This window comes from Rhinoraja longicauda, chromosome 2, assembly GCF_053455715.1.
Source record: "Rhinoraja longicauda isolate Sanriku21f chromosome 2, sRhiLon1.1, whole genome shotgun sequence".
Classification (NCBI taxonomy): domain Eukaryota; kingdom Metazoa; phylum Chordata; class Chondrichthyes; order Rajiformes; family Arhynchobatidae; genus Rhinoraja; species Rhinoraja longicauda.
This window is the reverse complement of record NC_135954.1, coordinates 89,036,162-89,055,655: the sequence shown is the minus strand read 5'-3', so window position 1 is coordinate 89,055,655 and position 19,494 is coordinate 89,036,162. Positions and strand designations below refer to the sequence as shown.

At 43.0% G+C, this 19,494-nt stretch overlaps 1 protein-coding gene across 3 annotated transcripts in view; it reads left to right on the top strand.

Annotated features, from left to right (window-relative positions):
* The first annotated feature begins 10,566 nt into the window (after positions 1-10,566).
* poc1bl (POC1 centriolar protein homolog B (Chlamydomonas), like) overlaps positions 10,567-19,494 on the top strand; it is a 38,344-nt gene continuing 29,416 nt past the window's right edge. For 2 of the 3 annotated variants that reach the window (XM_078422987.1, XM_078423003.1), the window contains exon 1: positions 10,567-11,012. The gene's annotated coding sequence lies outside the window, so the exon portion shown is untranslated. The remainder of the gene's footprint in view (positions 11,013-19,494) is intronic. The other variant, XM_078422995.1, reaches the window with a different exon arrangement.

Genomic DNA, 19,494 nt, shown 5'->3' with positions numbered 1-19,494 from the left:
TAACAAAGATGCTACTTTATGGAGAGCAGGCTGAAGGCAAACAATCATGTGATGGTCAGAATCATGTGATGGGGCGGCATGGTAGCGCAGCAGTAGAGTTGCTGCCTTACAGTGCCAGAAACCCGGGTTCGATTCTGACTATGGATGCTGCCTGTATGGAGTTTGTATGTTCTCCCTGTGACCGAAGTGGGTTTTCTCCCGGAGCTCTGGTTTCCCCCCACACTCCAAAGATGTACAGGTTTGTCAGTTAATTGGCTTGGTAAAATTGTATATTGTCCCTAGAATGTGTAGGATAGTGTTAATGTGCAGGGGTCGCTGGTCGACGTGGACTCGGTGGGCCAAAGGGCCTGTTTCCGCGCTGCATCTCTAAACTAGACTAAATTAAATAAGAGATTCATAGGCTCTCTTAGATCATCCCTGAAGAGTTTCAACATTGGCGCATGCTACTGGGAACTTCAAGCATTGAGTCGTCCTCTTTGGTGTTCATGCATAAAATGCAATGCTCGCTCATGTGAGGAAGCCAAAGTGCAGGAAATAAAGAGGAAAACAGAGTCTTGAAATTCAAGAACCAAAGTTGCCACAGCGTCCCTACACTATCACCTGAATGGAAGGAATTTCAAGTCCAGATTGTTCGGATCAGCAATCTCTGTGTAGATTGCAACACAATAGACTAGCTGTCATGATTTTACTCAAGAACAAGTGAGGAACAACAGCACCAACTCCTTCCCGTTGTTATTGAATTGTGCTGCTGGAGCCGAGGTGTGCAAACCAGGCTCTGGCCATTTTTCTGCGATGTTTCCATCTTTCCTTACCCCGGCACACGGCAGATGACTTTACCGTCTGGCAGGGTGATGCCATGTTTTAAAAACAGCAAAGGTGAATGTTGTAATTAATATTTTCCAATAGTTGCTTTCATCTGATACCGACATACAAAGTCAATTGCAATATTCTTTACTTAAAACTTCATTATTTATACTTTGATTTAAAATCCATCCAGCTGCCAGTACTTTCAAATTGTCTAAATCTGATTTAGAAACCACTTTGTATTTTCTTGAAATTAACAGCTTCCTGGCACCACATCTAGGACACTTCCTCATACCTACCCCTTGACCGTGACCCCACAGTCGAACACCAGGCCATCATCTCCCAGACTGTTTCCAATCTCATTACCTCTGGCCAATCCTCCACAACCTTATCGTTCCCCAGCCCCACACCACCTGCTTCTATCTCCGTTATCAAATCCACAAACAGGACTGCCCCATTGTTTCTGCCTGCTCCTGCCTCACACAACTCATCTCCTAATACCTTGATTCCATCCTATCCCCCTTGTCCAGTCCCTTCTGGCCTACACTCACGATACCTCACATGCCCTTCTACTCTTCAATAACTTTTAATTTCTTGGCGACAATTGACTCATCTTTACCATAGACGTCCAGTCCCTTTCCACCATCCCACACCCGGAAAGTCTTAAAGCAGACTATAGACTGATATCTACTACAAGCCTATTGACTCCCACAGTTATCTAGACCACACTTCCTCATACCCTGCAAAGACGCTCAATTTCTCTGTCTTCGCTGCATTTGCTCTCAAGATGAAGTTTTCCTTCCTCGGACATTTGAAATGTCCTCGTTCTTTAATAAACGTGGATCATCCCTGCTATCATTGATGGATCTCTCACCCTTGACTACTCTGAGTCTCATAGTTGGGCTCTTGGTCTCCCTCCCCCCAGAAGGAACAAGGATAGGTTTCCCCTGGTCTTCTCCTTTCACCCGAACTGCCTCCGCATCCAATACATCATCCTCTGATATTTCTGTCACCAACTTGATCTCCCCATAAGTCACATCTTCCCAGAGACTGCTCCCTCCGCGACTCCTTGGATCACTTATCCCTTCCCACCCAAACCACCCCTTGCCCAAGTACTTTCCCTTGCAGTCGTAGGAGATGCAACACCTGTCCTTAAATCTCCACACTCACCTCCATCCAGAGACCCCAGCAGTCCTTCCAGGTGAGAGGGAGATTCACGTGCACCTCCCCTAACCTCATCTAATGCATTCGCTGTTCCCGATGTGGTCTCTGTACATTGGCAAAACCAAGCATAGTCTCGGTAATTGGTCTGCGGAGGTCTAATTGCTAACTATTTTAACTCTTTTTCAAATTCCCATACTGATCTTTCTGTCCTGGGCATCCTCCATTGCCAGTGTGGCCACACGCAAACCAGAGGAGCAGCACCTTATATTCCGCTTGGGTAGCTTATATCAGAATGGTCTGAACATTGAATTCTCAAAATTTAGGTATCAACCACCCCCTCCCTTCTTCCCTCACACCCCACTCTTCTCCTCCCCCTCCACTGTGCTCCACCTGGACTCAGTTTTCCTTCACTCCCCCTCCCCTTCCACCTACATTCCTTCCTCTAGCTTCACAATTTGCAACTGTTCAATCCTTTTGTCTCACACCTTCTGTCTTTTCATCTCTGGCCTTTGTCCAACCATCTAACTATCAAACCCCCCTCTCACCTGTATCAACCTATTATCTGCCAGGCTATGCCTTGCCCCTCCTCTCTTCCAGCTAGCTCATCCTCTCCCTCCCTACAATCACTCTGAAAAAGGGTCCCGACCCGAAATGTCACCTATCCATGTTCTCCAGAGATGCTGTCTGACCCGCTGAGTTACTCCAGCACTTTATCTCTTTTTTTTGTTAACCAGCATCTGCAGTTTCTTGTTTCTACAGCTTCCCACAGTTGTTGCAATGACAATGGTGTTCTGATTCACTCAAATTGCATGGAAGTGGGGTGCAGAGTGGTTGTTTCTCTAGTTACACCAGCAACCAGTTTAAGTGACTCTGTCAGTAAAGCTGGAGTGTTTTTTTAGAGAAAGGAATTCCTGCTTCACTGCAAAGATAAGGGTCACAATGAAAAGACAAACCTGTTCTCCTTACAGGATGAAAACAGCATTTGCAAACCATAGGCAGTAAACACTCCCAAGTCATTTAACAACTGGAAAAGCTATTTAAAATAGTTATAAGGCCGAATGGTGCTACCAGAGATATATGTTATCAGTGATAGGAATGTGTTATCAAGCTTTTCTTTGCAAAACACATCTACCATTAAAACCTTTCAAACTGAACCTGGATCTTTAAAGCTAATTCAAACACTTCGGGTAAGTGGTCTCATATTTTGGCACACCATCTAAGCGACTGTGTCCAAAGATAGTGTTACGCAGGAGTGTTTTGCCAACCTGAATTATGTAATCACATCCTGGAGCAATGCCTCAATGTGTAATTTCTGACTCAGAGGTAAATATGTTCAGTTCGTCAAACAAATTGCCAGCAAGAAAGAATATTTAGAAAGGCCATTTAGAACTTTTTTCACTCAGAGAGTTTTAAATCTGTGGAATTCTCTGCCTCAGAAGGCAGTGGAGACCAATTCTATGGATGCTTTCAAGAGAGAGCTAGATAGAGCTCTTAAAGATAGCGGAGTCAGGGGGCATGGGGAGAAGGCAGAAACGGGGTACTGATTGTGAATGATCAGCCATGATCGCATTGAATGGCGGTGCTGGCTCGAATGGCCGAATGGCCTACTCCTGCACCTATTGTCTATTGTCTATAATATTGAGAGAGATTATATACTCCTTATGTAAATAATACAACAACTACAATATCATGCATTTGCGTCTATTTCACATGTTTTTGTTGTACAAAATGTGCTTATGGAAACATAGATAAAGGAGGAATGGAATGCAGTGCTAGAAGAGTTCAGCACGAGTGGCTGGGGCTTGATTGCAAAGGTAGAGTGGATTGAGGAGAGACTTGAAGACAATGAAATCCTTTGGGAGATATGAAGAAAATGGAGATCATCTAAGCTTGAAATTAAAGGGTGGATATCTTTCAGCCCTGAGCTGGGTGAGAGTTGTATTGGGAGATGGACCTAATATGACTGCACCAACATATTAAATTCTATGTTAAACTTATCCTGCATGTGGGAAAGTCCTTGAAGGAGTGAGATGGCAATTTAATTGCAGTAATTTTTCAACAAAGGTGATGCTGCAGAGGGATAGGAGATTAACAATGATGTGGGTTTCCTGAGCAAGGAACCAAGGTGAAGGCACAGTCATGATATGTGGAGCTGAGGGATCAGCAGCCAACACTCGAATTGTCACACCACGGAAAGAAGTCATTTGGCCCTTTGTGTGTGTGTGTGTATATCAGCTCCCTATCGAAACAGCTCACTAGTTCTGATAAATGGTCACAGATCCAAAACTTTCACTGTTTCTTCTACCACAGATGCTATCAGACCTACAGAGTTTTTTTCCAACATTTCCTGGTTTGATTTTTAGATTTCCAGCATCTGCAGGGGTTTAAAAAATCATTGGTTCGACCACTTCCTTCCTTCTTTGGGTTGCAAATTTATTCTTATCATATAATTAGGTTATGGTGGATAACATAATGGAATCTACCTCCACAGTTGCAGGCAATGGCTCTTTGTGTGTGTGTGGGGCTTTCTTCACAGTACAATATAACTCTGATAATCTGCTATCTGACTGCTCACAAATCCCAAATGTGTTGGTACCTGGCTGATTTGGTGACGTGGTCATTTTAAACTCTTGCAACTGGAGTTCCAGTTTCCACACTCCTTCTCAACTCATTGGAGCCCAATTTCCTATGCTTCCTTTCAGCTCACTGGACCCCCTATTCTCATATTATAGACAATAAACAATAGACAATAGGTGCAGGAGGAGGCCATTCGGCCCTTGGAGCCAGCACCACCATTCAATGTGATCATGGTTGATCATTCTCAATCAGTACCCCGTTCCTGCCTTCTCCCCATACCCCCTGACTCCGCTATCCTTAAGAGCTCTATCCAGCTCTCTCTTGAATGCATTCAGAGAATTGGCCTCCACTGCCTTCTGAGGCAGAGAATTCCACAGATTCACAACTCTCTGACTGAAAAAGTTTTTCCTCATCTCAGTTCTAAACTGAAAAAGTTTTTCCTCATCTCAGTTCTATTCACTTTCACATCACTGGAGGACATTGTTTGATTGAAGTAAATGTTCTAATAAATGATATGAAGTGTCCTCTAAAATTAAACTTGGAGCCAACAGTTCCTTGTTTGGCTTGGAGTCAGTTAGTTCATAGGGTAAACAAATCATAGTTGGAAGCAATTTTTATTTAGTCCCGCTGTTTTCAGTTTAATGCTATATGTTTAATACTTTGTATTACTTTAGCTGTATTAGGAATGGACGAGATGCCACATGCTAGTAAGGGTAGCAATCGGGGAATTAGGACAGATGAATGCGTGGTTTAGGAGTTGGTGCAAGGGGCAGGGATTCAGATATTTGGACCATTGGGATCTCTTCAGGGGCAGATACAAGAGGGAAGGATTGCACCCAAACTAGTTGCGCACCAACATCATTGCAGGGAGGTTTGCTAATGCTACTCTGGAAGATTTAAACTAAAATGGCAGGGAGTTGGAAACCAGTGCAGCAGGTCAGCTCAAAAGAAGGACAGGCAGTGAATGGTTCATGAATATGGGAATAATGAAGGGCTGAAGTGTGCTTACTTCAATGCATGGAGTATTATGGGTAAAGCTGATGAACTAAGAGCCTGGATCAGAGCTTGGAATTATGATGTTGTGGCCATTATGAAAACTTAGTTGTGAGAGGGACACAACTGGCACCTGGGTTGATATTTCAGATGAGATAGAGAGGTGGGTAAACGAGAAGGTGACAGGAGGTGTTGCTTTACTAATCAGCAGGAATGTCATGGGAGTACATGACATTTATATAAACATAGCACAAAAAGTAAGGAAATTTGTGTTTGGTAGATTATTTCTTTGTTGTATCAATGCTTCTTGGCAATAAATCTTATACCGTTGGAAAGCCTGTTTATTTCCCTTTTAAATGGTGCCACATTTGTAAGGAACATGCATTTGTGGGATGAGCAGCAGAGCTGAGTATGTGGGTTGCGCCCATGAAAAATCTGCCAAATCTTCTCTGCCAATGCCAAACAGCTTATTCTGCCATTGACTCTTGTTCGGTGTTGTTTGGTGGATTGGACGATTGAAGTCTGAAGAAACAAGACATATTGGCAATTTAACAATTTATTCATTTAATAAACAGGAGCCTCATTAGCATGTGGAAGAACCATACACAGCCACAACAGCCTGGCACCTCCTCCTTATGCTGGTCACCAGCTTGGTCACACACTGTTGTGGGATGGCATCCCATTCTTCAACCAGCATTTGTCGCAAGTCAGCCAACGTGGTTGTGTTGGTCACTCTGGCATGAACAGCACGCCCAAGCTGATCCCACAAGTGTTCAATGGGGTTGAGGTCAGGACTGCTGGCAGGCCATTCCATCCTCTCCACTCCCAAATTCTGGAGGTAGTCTCTGAGAAACCCTGCTCTGTGGGGGCGAGCATTGTCATCTTGGAGGATAGAGTTCGATCCCAGACTGTGGAGATATGGGATTGCCACTGGTTGCAGAATCTCATCTCGATATCTCTCTGCATTGAGATTGCCTCCAATGATGACAAGCCTCGTTTTTCCAGTGAGGGAGATGCCGCCCCACACCATCACACTGCCTCCACCAAAAGATGTTACTCTATCAGGCACCTGATTGTCAGCACCTGGGGGTACCAGAAGCTCAAAACAAGAGTCAATAGCAACAGCAGAATAAGCTGTTTGGCATTGGCAGAGAAGATTTGGCAAATTTTTCATGGGCGCAACCCATATACTCAGCTCTGCTGCTCATCCCACAAATGCATGTTCCTTACAAATGTGGCACCATTTAAAAGGGAAATAAACAGGCTTTCTAACGGTATAAGATTTATTGCCAAGAAGCATTGTTACAACAAAGAAATAATCTACCAAACACAAATTTCCTTACTTTTTGTGCTATGTTTATGTTTATATACTCAGCCTCTGAACAGCAGAAAAAACAATCCAAATTTTTGTCCATGCTTTCTTTATGGCTAATATTCTCTAATAGCCGGCAAAAACCTGGTGAACTTCTTTTGCACCCTCTCCAAAGCTTTTACATCCCTCCTGTAAGGTGGTTATTTATTCACAAAATGCTGGAGTAACTCAGCAGGTCAGGCAGTATCTCAGGAGAGAAGGAATGGGTGACGTTTCGGGTCGAGACCCTTTTTCAGATTGTAAGGTGGTGATAAGAAATGCACCCAATATTCCAAATGCGGCGTAACCAAAGGTATATTAGCCATGACTGCGACATGGCTTCCTCACATTTATCTATATACTAAAACTCTAATTTGCTTGTTTGTTTGTTCCTGAACTACAGCCAAAATGGTACACGATAGCGCTACAATTTTAAGCCCACCCTACTCACCGTCGTCCCTTTGGTGCTAATGGAAGAAGTTTCATTGAAATCAATGTTTTATTTTTAAAGTTATTCACATTTTAAAGCTTAAATCTATCTCCTAGGGAGGGAGGGGGAGAGGAAGGGGAGAGGAGGGGGGAGAAGGAAGAGGGGAGCGGGAGGCGGGTAGGAGAGGGTGCTGCACCAATGCAGGAGAGGTTTGGGCCCAACTGGTCCACTTGGTCTAGTACTCTTTTATACTCAGTGCTCCAACTAATGAGGGCAGGTATGCCGTATGCTTTTTATTGCCATCTACTTGTTTCTTGCCTTTGATGCAGGGATGGATGACACACGCCTGCACAGGCCATAAATTCCAGTTTGTTTCGTTTCGTTTAGAGATGCAGCGCAGAAACAGCCTTCCGGCCCACCAATTCCACACCAATGAGCGATTCCCGTACACACCTACACACACTAGGGACAATTTTACATTTATACCAAGCCAATTAACCTACAAACCTGGAGGATGGAAGGAAACCGAAAATCTCGGAGAAAACCCACGCAGGTCACGGGGAGAAAGTACAAACTCCGTACAGACAAGCACCTCTAGTCAGGATCGAACCTGGGTCTCTAGCGCTGTAAGGCCGTAGCTCTACCCACCACCGTGCCAACCGTTCTGGTCGTCAGCTTTGAACTATTTTAGTCACACAGTAGCAGATTGAATGGAAAGAAAGCAATGCATACTATGTATTTGTATGTAACATTTATTTTAAGGTATCAAAAAAAGTATTAGAGTACTTTGTGATCAAAATAATAACAATGTAAAAACTTCCAAAATGGATCACATTGTTGTAAGTGAAACAAACACAATGTGAAACACTCTAAAGAGAGACATTTTATTATAAGAAAATAACTGCAAATGTTGGTACAAATTGAAGGTTTTTATTCACAAAATGCTGGAGTAACTCAACAGGTCAGGCAGCATCTCGGGAGAGAAGGAATGGGTGACGTTTCGGGTCGAGACCCTTCTTCAGACATTTTATTATGAATGAAAGAGAAATTCCTGTGGCATGGAAAGACTTTGGCATTAGTCCACAAGTGCACCCTTTTGCCTCATCCATTTTGGATACCCAATTCTCCTTTCCATTTGATGAAAATACAAAGTGCCGATGTATGATGACAGTGGTATTACACATTTCAAAGAAGCTTTGCATTGACAGTGCCTATGCCTATACTCTTTCGTGTTTAGGATGAAAGGTGATCTCTCTGAAATATTGCACAGCTTGACAGGGTAGAGGAACAGATAATATTTCCCATGCCTGTGGTGTCTAGAACTAGAGGTAATGGTTACAAGATGTGTTTGTCCATTTAGGCCAGATATGAGAAGGAATCTGTTTGCCATGAGAGGAGTAAACCATTGAACTTGAGAACCATTGAGAATGATCAGCCATGATTGGTGGTGGTGTTGGCTCGAAGGGCCGAATGGCCTCCTCCTGCACCTATTGTCTATTGTCTAACTTCATCACCTAAGAGGCCATTGAGACTGCCAATTAATATGTTCACTACTTAGCTTAATAGATTTTTTAATATTAAAGGAAACATGCAATGTAATATTATTACAGGAAATTGATGCTGATGTAAAACATCATCTATGATGTTAATAACTTGTAGAACGTACAAGGGTTTGATTGCCCTGCTGGGGCTTTTATTTACAGTATGTCGTTATTGGCCAGACAGAAACACCTTAAATAGATTTTAAACCCAGGTTCCCTTTCCTTGTTTGACAATGTATTAAATATGGTGAATGTAGTTTTTTTAGGCGATCTAAATCATTATTGAAAATATACGTGTGGTATGGATATCTTTGAAATCCTAAAGGATTGCCATTAACAAGCGGCAAGGCAGTTTAAAAGCCAACTCGACTGAGATGCAAGTGCTTAATGCCATTTAAACACACCAGCAAGAATGTAGTGTCAAGCAAGTGCGTATTTATATGTATATATATATATATATATATATATATATATATATATGAAACCAGCTCTGCCCCGAATGTTGGAGAGCTGAGAGATGCAAATATTTAATATGTAAATTTTATATTTACTCATGTTAAAGACAAGCTGCTGGACTTGCCCAGTTCAAAGTATTGTGTTGGCAATCATGGTGTTTGCATTTTCTTTCCACGCAATCGGGTTTTACAACACTCCTCATAAACGAAACAAAGTCTAACTTCAATATTCCATGAATAATATAATTAAGGGTTTAAAATGGCTTAAATTGAACTGAAGTTGCCAATAAACACATACACACTGAAAAGAGCAAATATTACATTTAATATGGTTCTCTTTACGTATCTATTGTAGTGTGTAAATATATTCGATTTCATTGTTTCAATATACTATATTTCTTTATTTTGAATCTGATGTTAAAAGGATTCGACTATCCCTCTGCCTTCACAAATGCAGCTTAGTTCCTCCAGCAGTTTTTTTTTAAAGAGGACAGAGAGACAGGGACAGAGACAGGGACAGAGACAGGGAGAGACAGGGAGAGGGAGAGACAGGGAGAGGGAGGGAGAGAGAGACAGGGACAGGGACAGGGAGAGACGGGGAGGGAGAGACGGGGAGGGAAGCGCCGCGGCAGCGTGTGTGAGTTGCTGCCATGATCCCTCTCCTCTCCTCTCATCGCTCCTGCCCTCCCCGTAACTCTACCCCTGGCGGCCCAGCCAAGTTTGCGACTTTGTGCAGCCCAGGCGGCGCTGGTCCGGGCCCGGGTCCGACTCCCCGCGCGCTGTCTGTGGACAGGACCTCTCCTCCCCCCCTCCCTCCCCCACCAGCGGCGCTGCCCCAGGTCCAGGTCCAACTCCCCGCGCGCTGCCTGTGGTCAGGACCTCTCCTCTCCCCCACCAGCGGCGCTGCCCCAGGTCCAGGTCCGACTCCCCGCGCGCTGCCTGTGGACAGGACCAACCCTCCCCCACCAGCGACGCTGCCCCAGGTCCAGCTCCCCGCGCGCTGCCTGTGGACAGGACCTCCCTCCCTCCCCCACCTGCGGCGCTGCCCCGGGCCCGGGTCCAGGTCCGACTCCCCGCGCGCTGCCTGTGGACAGGACCAACCCTCCCTCCCTCCCCGGGCGGCGCTGCCCCAGGTCCAAGTCCGACTCCCCGCGCGCTGCCTGTGGACAGGACCAACCCTCCCTCCCCCACCAGCGGCGCTGCCCTTTTACAGCCGCTTCCCACTTCACACAGTCCCAGGGTGGAAGGCGTGGCAGGTTCCGCGGAGCAGTCGCTACCAGAGTGGCATTGCTCGGCCAACTCCACTCCAGCGGCCGGCCACTGTCCGTGGCTGCACTGCTGCCCCGGGGGAAAGCTGCTCCGCCCTGGCCTGGGGACCCGACCCGGCCCGAGTCCTGGCAGAATGTCGCCATCAGCAAAGTGTCTGCAGGGGTGACACTGGATACAGCCCAGCCAGAGAGTATAAATCTGCTGCCAGCAGCAATTCGATGTCGTTCTTGGTCTCGCTGTACTGGGGGATAGCCTATCTTTCTTCAAGGTCTGTTGCAACAATTATCTTGGAGGGACTGAGGATTTGGATTCGCAACTGAGGATTTGTCACCAAAATTTGCATTACTTCCTGCTAGTCAGAATGAAGTACGCACACGGATATGCAGTTCCACCAACTCGTTAGAAAGTTTCTTCTGCATGTTGTTGAAGTAAGACCAAAAATGTATTTTGTTCTTTGATGTGGGATTGGCACGTTTCTTGCTTGTCATGAACCAGAAATGCACAGCAGATGGGTTAAGAATTGAGTTGATAAAAAATAATTTTACATCTTGTTCCAGACACAACAGCTAATGGAAGTTTATAAACTCAGTAACCACCTTGTCACCCTTCTCTTCTCAGACTCAGTACCACTGTGGTACAAAATTCTGCATTTTTAAATAATAACTTTTCAATCCAACCATGTGGTCTGCTCAAGCCTACTGCCTTCTCCCACCCTCTCCCTTACTCGTGTGAAATAACCAGCTTGTACATTCAACTCTGAACCCATTTTCTCTTATTTGCTGAAACAGTTTTAAGTCAACCTTTATCCTACGTTCCCCAACTTCCTTAATGCATGCTCATTTTTCATATTTATTTTTGAAATATTGTCATTCTAAGCTCTGTAAAAATGGAAAACAACACCTTCTCTTCTGAGTATGTATAGGAGTGTAAGGAGGAACTGCAGATGTTGGTTTATACTGAAGATTGACACAAAAATGTTGGAGTAATTCAGCAGGTCAGGCAGCATCTCTGGAGAAAAGGAATAGTAGAACCCTTCTGCAGACTCCTATTCCTATTCCTTTTCTCCAGAGATGCTGCCTGACCTGCGTTATTCCAGCATTTTGTGTCAATCTTCAGGATAAACCAACATCTGCAGTTCCTTCCTTTGGCAGTAGTTCTTAATTTGGATGGCAAACCAAAGGGATTCAAATTTGTCTTCTTTAAGAAACATTGCAATGTCACATTATGCAGCTTTTGTTTTGTGGATAGAATTGACGTGCATTTTTCAATCAATAAAGAAATTAGAAGTTTAGCAAGGAAGTTAAAAAGTAACTTGAATGCTAAGCAAAGGTTTGTTAAGATCAGTAATGGCTTGAGTGTTTATGATCTGCCTGCCATTTGCAGCGATTCAGGTTGGAGCAAGTGTTGAATTCATCCTGGAGCAATAGTTCTGCTTTGGGAGTGGAAGGCTTGGGATTAGCTGTGACAAGTTTATTGCATATGCAAATGTCTGAGATTGGATATGTAACATTAAAAATAGTTTGGAGGAAGCAGTTGCAAGGAGGATGGCATGTGAGCAGCAGGTTTATTTTGTGGCTCAAAGGCCTAATGCAAAAAATTACATTTGTGTAATATGCAAAGTTTTATTTGTAAACTTTGCTCGATAGTAATAACAGAGGAATTCGTAATGGTAGGAACACTATGGCATGAGAAAGTTGTATTTTGTTTATTCAAATGAACACGGTTGTGTGGCTACAGGTAAAAATGCATTGCACCGAACACAAAGTGCTGGAGGAACTCAAAAGATCAGGCAGCACCTGTGGAGGGGCATTCTGGGTTGGGTCCCTCCTCATCTATATACTAAAACTCTCGTTTGTTTGTTTATTTGTGATCGAACTACAGCCAAAACAGTACGCGATAGCTTATAGTTTTAAAGTTATTCATATTTTAAAGTTTAAATCTATCTCCGAGGGAGGGGGGGAGGGGGAGGAGGGTGGATAAGGGGGGTTGGGGGTGAGGGGGAGATGGGGGGGGAGGGGAGGGGGGTAGGAGCGGGTGCTGCACCAATGCAGGAGAGGTTTGGGCCCAACGGGTCCACTTGGTCTAGTACTGATTAAAGTAGGGAGGAGAAAGCCGGAAAATATGTTAGTTTTAAATAAGTTCATGATAATTTTTTTTCCTTTTCTAACTTTTTTTTGGAACTTTTAAAAGTTTTGATTTTGTGGATTCAGAAATTATAATTTAGTAAATCATGGAATTTTTGAATTGGTGTGGTATATATATTCCCGCTAATTAAATGGTTTACATCAACATCATGGTTAAAATGCTGGATTAACATTCGGATATGTGATCGGGAGACATAGGTTCAGATACCAGCTGTGGAAATTATATTCATGTAATTAAATAAGTGTAAACAAATCTAATCTCACTAACAATGACCACAAAACAACTCGATTGAAATGTCTCAATCAAAATCCCACCAATTCCATCAATATATGGATCAATGCATGGATGTGAAAATGGAAGCATGGACTTGCTAGTTAATATTCTCTACTTCTAAAAATCAATAAAACTGCAAAATGGATATATGGAACAAAAACAGGAAATGCTGGAAACTTTGGCAGGAAAGAGAACCAAGGTTAATGTTCCAGGTCATGGATTCTATGTCGGAACTGGGAAAGAGAAAAAATATGTTAGTTTTAGGTTGCACAATTTTGTTTCCTGCATTTTCTGCTTTTGTTTCTTCGGTTTTTTTCCTAATGCTGGTCTCCTCTTGGAGCCTGGTGGCAGAGAGAACATTGTGACAGTCCTTTGAATACATAATTGTTCAATTGACAAGTATGGGACCAAAGCAAATATGAGGTTATTTACGTTCAATATTGAATTCACTTAAATATTATCAAATGTCTTCCAGTGTTTTCACCTTTTATATTCATAACTCTTCATTGTTTTATTTTTATAGATTTTGAATGTTTTCCAATGAATTTTGCTGAACACCTCTTATATTTAGAAACTTAAGTTTTGAGCGAATATACTTGAATCGTACTGCCCAGTTAGCACCATCCAGAGTACAATGCATGTACTGTGGTGACAGCACTCCAGTGCTATAATATGCAGAGAAGATTCAGGATGTCCTTGGTCAGGAAGTTGACGTTGGTAAATCTGCAAAAGATTAGTTTGTATATGCTGCAGAATTTTGTGAGAAAGTTCTGGGTCTTTGAATTAATCTTGATTAGCACTAGCGGAAAAAACACAGCAATCACTCTAAGATGTCCCCAGGATGTTCTGGAGTCTATTATAACCAGTCAATAATTTTTCAGTTAATGAATTATAAGGAACTGTAACAGCCAATTTGTGTGCCATTGGATTTTATACTCAGCAATGCATGATTTTTATTTTTGGCAATTGAAGAATGAATAAATACTGCTGCAAGATTATTCATGCTGATCTGATAAGCTGATGGTGCCACTTGCAATGTTTCATCCAAAGGATGATGCCTCTGACAATGTTAATGTTCATTTGAAATAAAGTTTGAGCCAACCGTGTCTAACTCTGGGGTAATAGTCCAACCACTGAGCCAAGAAGATTTATTCATAGATATTGAATACTTCCTTCAACTTTGCACTGTACATATACTGCTGGAATGATTCAAGTATGTTCACTGCTAGAAGGATACAGTCTTTCATCTAACAGCTGGGGCACTTACTAAGACATCCTATCTTCTTCTCTTAGGCACTCCTTTGAGCTTGAGGGACCTTGTCTCACTCTGACTGTCAAGATTCTGATAAGTCCATTGTGGAAACTGCAACCACAGATGTGGCAAAAGAGTAGCTAATAAGCTGGATGTTGCATCCACCTTCTGCACCAGGCCAGTGATGGTGGTGAGGTTTGAGATCATGATCCTCAACACTCTGTTCCTTCATTGGACATAGACATTGAAGGCAATATTGAAATATGGGGTAAATTTCCTTGCTGTTGTCATCTTTTGGTTTTGCATGGCAGTTAAGTCTTGACACTTTATAACTTGCAAATCAAGTATTTCATTGTAATTTGTTTCCCCACTATAGAAGAGCTGGCTAATTATTTATTGTCGTGTGTACCAAGGTACAGTGAAAACCTTTTTGTTGTGTGCTATCAAGTCAGCAGAAAGATTAAACATGATTACAGTCGAGCCTTTTACAGTGTATAGATGTAGGATAAAGGGAAGCATGTTGAGTGCAAGATAAAGACTAGTAAAGTCCGATTAAAGATAGTCTGAGGGTCTCCACTGCGGCAGCTCAGAATCACTCTCTAGTTGATGATAGGACAGTTCAGTTACCTGATAACAGCTCGGAAGAAACTGTCCCTGAATCTGGAGGGAGACGTGAAGTATAGATGGAGTCGATGGAGTCAATGGAAAGGAAGTTGGTTTGTGTGATGGTCTGGGCTGCGTCCACAATACTCTGCAATTTCTTGTGGTCATGGATGGAGCTGCTCCCAAACCATACTGTGATGCATCCCGATAAAATGCTTTCTGTGGTACATCTGAGGAAGTTGGCGAGAGCTGTTAGGGACATGTTGAACTTCCTCAGCCTTCTAAGGAAGTAGAGGGTTGGTGTGCTTTCTCGGCTATTGGTTCGATATTGCTGGTCCAGGACAGGTTGCTGGTGATATTTACTCCTGGAAACTTTCAGCACCGTCAATGTATACTGAGGTTTGTGTACCGCTTTGCTTCCTGAAGTTGATCACTATCTCCTTTGTCTTGTGGATATTGAGAGAAAGATCGTCTTGACACCAGATGACAAGGTTCTCAATAACCATCCTGTACTCCATCTCATCCTTATTTGATATCTGGCCCACTACAGTGGTGCCGCAAAATTGTAAATTGAGTTGGATTTCTACTTAGTTGCACAGTTGTGGATGTATAAGGAGTAAAGAAGGGGCCTAAGAATGCATCCTTGCGGAGCACGAGTGTTGAGGATTATCATAGAGGATGATTTGTCCCCTATCCTCGCTGATCGTGATCTGTTGGTCAGGAAGTTGAGGAACCAGTTGTTGAGATGAGTGCTGCCTCCAAGTTCCATGAGTTTGGATATGAGCTTGGATGGAATAATGGTTTTAAAAGCAGAGCTGTGGTCTGACGTAGGTGTCTTTCTTATCCAGGTGTCCCAGTGATGAGTGTAGGGCCATGGACTTGTCATGGAATTATTGGGGCAGGTCAATTCAAATTCCAGAGCAACTGGATGTCTTGGTAGTGTTTGAAAAGATTTCCAAGGCAGTCAGGATAGTTAGCTTGTGAAGAGAGGATATAGGAACTGTATCTGTTTTCATTACCATAGGAAACAGAAAATCGTGACACACAAAAGTGCCCAGTTGACAATAAAGATGGAAAGAGATGAAATAAATATCTGAATTAGGGCCTTGAGGCTAAATGATTTTGCACAGGTTGGAATAACATTCAGTTGTCTATGTTGTTGTTGTTTCAAAGGCCCCTGAAATTGGTAGTTGTGTATTTATTTTGCACTCCAGGATTTGAGCACATTACTTTTGTGCCAGTGCTGGGAGGTGTTTCACTGCTGAAGGCTGTATGTGCATCTTTCAGAACTTATAAGAGATCCAAACACACTACTAAAATGACAGGGAATTCCCTTGCTGTTTTGGCCAAGAATTCTCTTTTCAGATGCCCCCCAATGAATATATTAATTGATTGTTTTATCTTATTGCTATTAATTAATCTTGCACACACAGCACTTACTGTTAGTGCATGGACACAAAATTCTGGAGTAACTCGGCAGGATAGGCACCATCTCTGGAGAGAAATGGGTGCCATTTCTGGTCGAGACCCTTCAGGCAGAGTCAATGGAGAGGGAGACAAAAGATATGGAAGGGTAAGGTGTGGAAATGACAAATCAAAGCAGACATTGATCAAGGAAATCTAGAATGGTTCATTGTTAGCTGAGCGGAAGGTGTCAACGAGGCGTACAATCAGGAAAATTAATCAGAGGACAGTGAAACTAGTCGGAGAACTAGGGTGAGGGAGGGACTGAGAGAAAGGGAAAGCAAGGGTTACTTGAAGTTGGAGAAACCATATTCATACCGCTGGGTTGTAAGTTGACCAAGTGAAATATGAAGTGCTGTTCCTCCAATTTGCATTGGGCCTCACTCTGGCAGTGGAGGAGGCCCAAGACAGAAAGGTCAGTATGGGAATGAGAGCAGGAGTTGAAGTGTTTAGCAACCAAGAGATCGCTTAAGCCTAGGTGGACTGAGTGGTGGTGTTCAGCGAAACGATCGCCGAGCCTGCACTTGGTCTCATTGCTTTTGGTCTCTCTCCATCCCTCCCCCCATCCTGGTTCTCCGACTAGTTTCACTCTCCTCCTGATTAATTTTTCTGATGGTATGCCTCGTTGCACCTTCCCCTCAGCTAACAATGAACCATTCTACATTCCCTTAAGCATTGTCTGCTTTGATCTGTAATTTTCACCCCTTACTCTTCCATATCTCTAGTCTCCCCCTCCCCTGACTCTCAGTCTGAAGGTCTCGAACCTGAAACATCACCCATTCCTTCTCTCCAGGGATGCTGCCTGTTTTGCTGAGATGCTCCAGTGTTTTGTGTCTATCCTCGGTGCTACCAGCATCTGCAGTTCTTTCCTACACGTACTGTCTGTGCATACATTATGAGATTGATACCATTTCAGAATTGCTTTGTGATATTTGAGATATCATAACCCATATTTTTAATGAGGTGCTTTCTTCCTCAAAAGATCACTAACTGCTTTTTCATTACCCCAGTTTCAATGAAAATCCATGGCATATCTTCAAGCAGGGTGTATACACACAAATTGTGCATCTTTATTCTTTGAGCTAGCTGTAATCTTTCAATTCTTTTGGTGAGACCTCACATTGATTTTTATTTGGAAAATATGACATGGCATTACTTGTTTTGAAGTGATTCCATTGCAAGCTGCATGCAGAATTTTGAATTCCTAAGATCTGTGTTTTCCATTATTGGTACAAGGTGTTCTACCGTTGAACTAGGCAGAGATGTTGGTAATTTCAGGCTGCGAAAGATGACATTGATAAATCGTAAAAGTCAAAGCTAATACTCTTCATATAACATTCTCCAATTTAACACTTATAATTCTAATGATTGAATAGTAAGAACTGTGTAAACATTGAAGTGCACATTACTGTAATATCTCTGGTATTCGGCAGTCATTTACGTTATAAAGTGATAATGTTAATTTAATAGCCAGCTAAATAAAAGTGGAAAATCCAGCAACTGGGTAGCATCACTCGAGAGGGAAATAGAGTTGATGTCTCAGTCGAAGACACTCCATCAGCCTTTCTGGTGAAAGGTCTTCAACCTGAATGTTAACTATTTCTCTTTCCATAGATGCTGCTTGATTTACCGAGTATTTACAGCATTTTCTGCTTTTACTTTGGATTTTCCGAATCTGCTGTTTTAAAATTTTCGTCCACACAAAAATAGCTGTAAAGAGTTGTCATCATTAATGCTTAGCTATACGATATGATAGAACTTTATTTATCCCAGGAGGGAAATTAATTTGCCAACAGTCATAAAAAACACAAAATACATGAAACATGAAAATAAAGTGACGAGCAGTAAGTTAGCAGGTCAGGCAGCATCTCTGGAGAACCTACAGAAGTGATGTTTTGTCTCGAGACCCTTTTTCAAACCTGTAATATTGCGTATCCAATGTTCTCCAGAGATGCTTGATCTGCTGAATTACTCCAGCACTTTGTGTCCATTTGTATATCAACCAGCATCTGCAGTTCTTTGTTTCTACCAGAAGACCAAAACATGTGGACCACATGTGCGTATTTTTATTGCTAATTATGTAAGGAGCCATACTGTCGATCGACCAAGTCAAACTACAATGTCTGCAGTGTTCACTTGAAACTGGTGCTCTGGAACATCTGCCTGAAAGATGGGTGCTTGGAGAAATTAGTTTAGTTTAAAGATACAGTGTGGAAACAGGCCCTTCAGCCCACTGAGTCCATGTAGACCATCGATCACTCATTCACACTAGTTTATCCCACTTTCGCAGCCTACACACGGGGGTCAATTTAGAGATGTCAATGAACCAACAACCCTGCACGTCTTTGGAATGTGGGAGGAAACCAGAGCACACGGAGAAAACCGAAGCGATCGCAGAGAGAATGTACAAACTCCGCACAGACAGGACCTGAGGTCAGGATCAAACCCAGGGATCAATCTCTATTGTGTATCTAATGCATGTGAGGATTTGCAAGCTATGATTTCAATGTAGTCTAGCACCAAGCAAGTTGGGGGTCATTACTCCGACTCTTCTCAATTCCTGCCTTCAATAGTAGGAACTAATTTACAGGACAAATGTAAAACTATTTTATCTGTGTCACCTTGATTCTAGCCAGAAGATGGATCCGGACCCAAAATGACATCTGTCAGCTTCCCTTCACAGGTCTACCTGACACGTCGAGTTCCTCGAACACATGGTGTTTGGCTCAAGGTCACCTCAATTTCAGTCACTGAAGTGTTATTCAGATGCCAAGCTCTTGCATTACTCTCGATATCTCTTTAGCAAAGGTCCAACACCAACTGGCTGCTGTACACTGCCGAACCCTGACAATAAAAGTCCATGAAAAATATGGACCACTTGCCGTATTGGGGAGTCAACTTTCAATGCTGGCTGATGTCAATCGTGAAATTTCCTGGTTCCTGCAGAGCACTACAGAACTTTGACTGTCCGAGAAACCAAACTGGTACAAAGCCAAAGGTTTACTGCTAGTATGCAAGGAGGTAATGATTCTTGTCGTTTTGAGACATGGGCTTGCCGACAGTGAAGGCACCATGGAAGTGTGGCCAACGCTCTCTTCCAAATCCACTAGCTGGATAAACCAATGTCAGCATCCTCTGACAGGCCAATGTCCCCAGCAATGAGGTTCTAATTA